Source organism: Chanos chanos, chromosome 1, assembly GCF_902362185.1.
Source record: "Chanos chanos chromosome 1, fChaCha1.1, whole genome shotgun sequence".
Taxonomy (NCBI): Eukaryota; Metazoa; Chordata; class Actinopteri; order Gonorynchiformes; family Chanidae; genus Chanos; species Chanos chanos.
Window position 1 is genome coordinate 61,684,366 of NC_044495.1, and position 5,116 is coordinate 61,689,481.

The window sequence follows — 5,116 nt, forward strand, 5'->3', positions numbered from 1 at the left end:
TCCAACGTCCTATTTTCAGACGTGTTGCTCCATCAGGGAAAAAAAATTAAATACGCGTCTTATCCGGGTGTAAAATTATGTTTGAAATGTCTATCGCAAATATTTTATCCGGATAAATATTCGATTTTTCATTGCCTAGATACTTACCTCCTCTAATGTTTTGACAGAGAAAAGGAATAGATACTTTTACAACCAATGATAACCGTACATTGATTTTTATGTAAGAGCCGGGGATGTTTTTCAATAACTGAGATACTGTCGTCTCATAACGCCGCCAGAGATTAGCGTCCCAGGATTCACAGAGACTTAGAGAAAAGACCACAGCGGTCTTGGCTAATTTACGTAATTGGGCCTTGTGACGTGTGTATTCATGCGCGTGTGTGTGTGTGTGTGTGTGTATGAGAGAGAGATGTAGAGGGTGGCAGAGAGATGAGCTGCTTATTGTTACAGTGTGTGTTATGCCTGGTTAAAAGATTTCTAACAGTTTTACTCTTTACATTTACTCTGGGTTTTGGTCCATCTGCCTCGCAGATTTCACCAGAACTGTCAAACAGCAGTCTCTCTTCACTGCAACCCAACACACACACACACACACACACACACACACAGACACCTGCGTGAAGTGACTCAGCACACACAGACTCAATCTCCTATCTGGGATGTAACCCCAGCAGAAAAAAAACTAAAGCTCCAATCAATTTGATTAAAAATAGCAACTAGCCACACACAGTCAGGCTGTGATTCATGGGAAATATCTGATTATTTAAACGTTCTCTTTTCCTCCTTGATCATTTTGCAGCTCGTTAATAAAAAAGAAACAAAAAACAGCTGAAGACAGAGTCTAGGGATGTGTTTATATGGGAGTGGCATTCTGGCCTTGTCTGTGAAAGGTTGTGCAGAGAGTCAGGTATAGCGTAACTGAGAATAAGTAGAGAGAGAGAGAGAGATGGGTATAGGGTGATTGAGAGTATGTAGAGAGAGCAACAGGTATAGGGTGATTTGGTATATGTGGAGAGAAAGACAGGTATAGGGTGACTGAGAATATGTAGAGAGAGAGAGACAGGTATTGGGTGATTGAGAATATGTAGGGAGAGAGACAGGAATATATAGGTGATGAGCTGATGGGTATTGGGTGATTGACAATATGTAGAGAGAGAGAGACAGGTACATAGGTGATTCAGGATATATATAGAGAGAGACAGGTATACATTTATTCAGGATATGTAGAGAGAGAGACAGGTACACAGTGATTCAGTATATGTGGAGATAGAGACAGGTATAAGGTGATTCAGGATATGTAGAGAGAGAGAGACAGGCACACCATGACTCAAGATATGTAGAGAGTTATATGCAAGTGGCCAGGATGCTGTGAGACACAGGGCTATGTTGTGCCCAGAGCTATAAGTTATGTCACTGAAGGAGGAACCAGCACAGCCGTCCTGCTGAATCATTGCTCTGGAATGGAAATCAGCATTTAGGCTGATCCAGGAAAACTTTATGAATCAGCTATTGAGAGAAAGGTCCAGGACCAGACAACCCTCCAGGCATGCTCTTCTATTAAAAACACTGTCGGGAAGTGACGCCACCTCCCAAAAAAACATAACTAGAGAAATCGTTAAAAATCTAAAAAGTGCTTTTAATTTCTGTCGCACCATTTGGTGTGATGACTGAGAAATGCTGGGGATACATTTTTATTCAGTATCAACAAGTTGAGCATTTCAAATATCCCACTGGCCATGTGATTTTTTTCACTGCAGTTTGTGTGAATTTGACCCCATAGACACATGAGATATTCCTGTGCACTGAAATGGTGTTTAATCCCTACTGAAAAGGAAGATACTTATGGGAAAGAGGTGGAGAGAGAGAGAGAGAGAGAGAGAGAGAGAGAGGGAGAGAGAGAGGTGTTGGGAATGGTGTTTGGAGAGAGAGAGAGAGAGAGAGAGAGAGAGAGAGGGAGGGAGGTGTTGCAGGAGCACTCACTAAGATGTGAACCCCAGAGGAGAGAGCGAGGTCCTGGTGGAGCAGTGTTGTGGAAAAATGTCTCCTCTAACCCTATTTTCATGTTACTTACCAATAATACACAGGCCATGGTAATGTTTAGTTCATGTTTATATGTTATTTTCCTGGCAAGTTTTGGGAGCAAAAAGACACAGCTCCAGTTGAAAATGAAGGAATCCACTCTGAGATATGGTGGTCTTTAGGCCCAGCTGGTGTGGCCAGTCTAGTGTAAAATCTTACGCAGGATTCCCGTGGAAAATGACAGCATCTGGAAAAGTTTCTCCCATGATTCCTCACTCTTCCATGAGCTGTCTGGATACGGGGGCTGACAGATTTTTTTCTACACACTACTGCTGGTAGATAGTTTAGTTTATATAAAGACAGTTTAGTTTAGTGCAGATAGTTTAGTATAGTGTTGCTAATTGCTTTATTTGTATGGTGTTACCCATAGATTTTTTTCGTATGCTGTTGTTGGTAGATTTTTTTGTGGACAGTGTTGCTTGTGGATTGAGTCCTCATTGCTTTGGAAGTTTTGCGATTAGCACTGTGTCACCCAGGTCGTCCGTGCACATGCTTCGGTGGGTATAATGAGAAAATATTTATGATGTCTTTCTGCTTCAGTCGTTTGACAATATCAATTATTTAAACCTCAGGTTTAAAAAGATTTTTGGCCTCGGGGAATGTTTTTCCACCTTCAAAACACATAGCAATTTTTTTTGCTTGTTTGTTTTTTGTTTTGTTTTTTTATTCGCAAATGTAGGTAAATATGCATTCTTCCCAAACTCGCGTGAGAGAAAATTCTAATAAATCCTAGCAACTCTAGAAAGACCTTATATGTAGAGCTTAACATTAGTTTAAGGGTCTCCATCATGAGCGCTTTAAAAAAAAAAAGAAAAAAACATTTTGGAAATACCACCTCAGAAACTACAAACCAAACAGAGGTAATACATTAAAGTTTATGACTAAAGAATTATAATGTGGTATAGTTTTAATGCTTTTTTTTTTTTACCACTTTTCTAATATTGATACTCTCGCCGACACTATACGTGACAACATCCCACACTGTAATCTTGAGTTCTTCTGGTTTCTTGAGTGTCTCTGAGCCGCGGGTAGGACGCTCCAGTATTTCCCTGAGATAACTCCTTGCCCTGTTCTTTAGAAGAAAGAATTTAATGAGCATCTTAGATTCAGCACTTTGTGTGGACTGCAGATGTACTGAATCTCTCAGGAATGTTGTGTCACTGCAGTGGGGTGGAGTCAGTCCCATAACGCACCTCCAGCAAGGACACCACTAACTCACACACTCACACACTCACACACTCACCACTAACTCACACACTCACACACTCACACACTCACCACTAACTCACACACACACACACACACTCACACACTCACACACTCACCACTCTCCGCTCTGACCGAACCTCAGACTCAGGACTGCACCCAGTTCAGCCTGACTGATCACCTACTGGAATAGAGAAATACTGTGTGTGAGTGTGTGTGTGTGTGTGTGTGTGTGTGTGTATGTGTGTGTGTGTGTGTGTGTGTGTGTGTCTGTGTGTGTGTGTGTGTGTGTGTGTGTGTGTGTGTGTGTGTGTGTGTGCACATGTGTGTGTGTGTGTCTGTGTGTGTGTCTGTGTGTGTGTGTGTGTGTGTGTGTGTGCACATGTGTGTGTGTTTGTGTGTGTGTGTGTGTGCGTGTGTGTGTGTGTGTATGTGTGTGTGTGTGTGTGTGTGTGTGTGTGTGTGAGTGTGTGTGAGCTTGTGTTTGTGTGAGCGTGTGTGTGAGAGTGTGTGTGTGAGAGTGTGTGTGGTGTTATTTAGTCCCTGTAGTTTAAATATGTTTTTCTCAGACTGTATATTAATGGGGTTGTTTCTGTGTTAAGCTTGGTTTTCTTTATTGCTCTTTTACCAATAGCAGGACTGAAAATGAAGAGTATAGTCCAGCGCCTGTTGAACGGTGACACCTAAACAATGTGTCCTGTTGTCTTTCACAGTAAAAAAAAAAAAAAAAAAGAAGAAGAACTTCAGCACGCACCTTTTTGCTGTTTTTAATAAATTGTTACTATTCAGTGTCAGAATATTAGGGAGTATTTCCACCCTGTTATGTAGCAAATCTCCCCTCTCCTGACCTCTCATTAACCTCAGCTACATTGATCTCCTTCACACGTTGCTGCTTGACTGAGTTTGAGAAAGGTTATGGTGGAGGAATTCAGCACAAAGGACACCATCCTATTGACACACCGCAGCCTCATACAACACAATTCAATACTTCTCATTAGTTACCCTGACTCGCAGGGATTTTTGTCTTCAAATGAACAACATTTGACTGTCAGCCCTTTTTACTCTCATTTCAGACTGTGGACCAGGGCCCTTACAATGGCTCGTGAAAGTTCTCATATCGTATTGTGTCAGGGTTTCATTTCCTGTGTGTGTGTGTGTGTGTGTGTGTGTGTGTGTGTTTATTATAAAGATCTCTTGAACGTAGAACATTATATAGATGTTATTATGTTGTTGATGCTGTTTTTAATTTCTTTTTGCTTTTTTGTATTGACACATGCAACAACTGTTACATGCTACTGCGGCATTAATAACTGATGTTACCTTTTAAGAGTGAATGATCCTATCAGTGACAGGGTCAGTACAGACGCAGAGAGCCCCCTTCGGGAAAGACAGAGCCTGTGTTTGTTATTCCATTCATTTCATCCGTACATCAGCAGGCCGAATGGAGCTTTCTCTGTCCATTTCAGATGAACTGAAATGTCTGACCGGGCAAGGCCCACCAGCCGGCTTCACAGCACAGCAGGGAACCTTCAGCTGAGTGCCATGAGTAGCATTTTAGGCCTTTGTGTGAGTGCGTGTGTGTGTGTGTGCGTGTGTGTCTGTGATAGAGAAAGAGAGAGAGAGACAGAGAGAGAGAGAGAGAGAGTGAGCATATGAATGTGTGTGTGTGTGTGTTTCTTCATGCAAGACCTGCCCCCATTCAGCAGCAATTACTGTTTGATATGTTCAGGGAGAACACTGCCCAAAAAAGAAAGAAACACCCTCATACCACACACACACACACACCACACACACACACACACACACACACACACACACACACATACACACA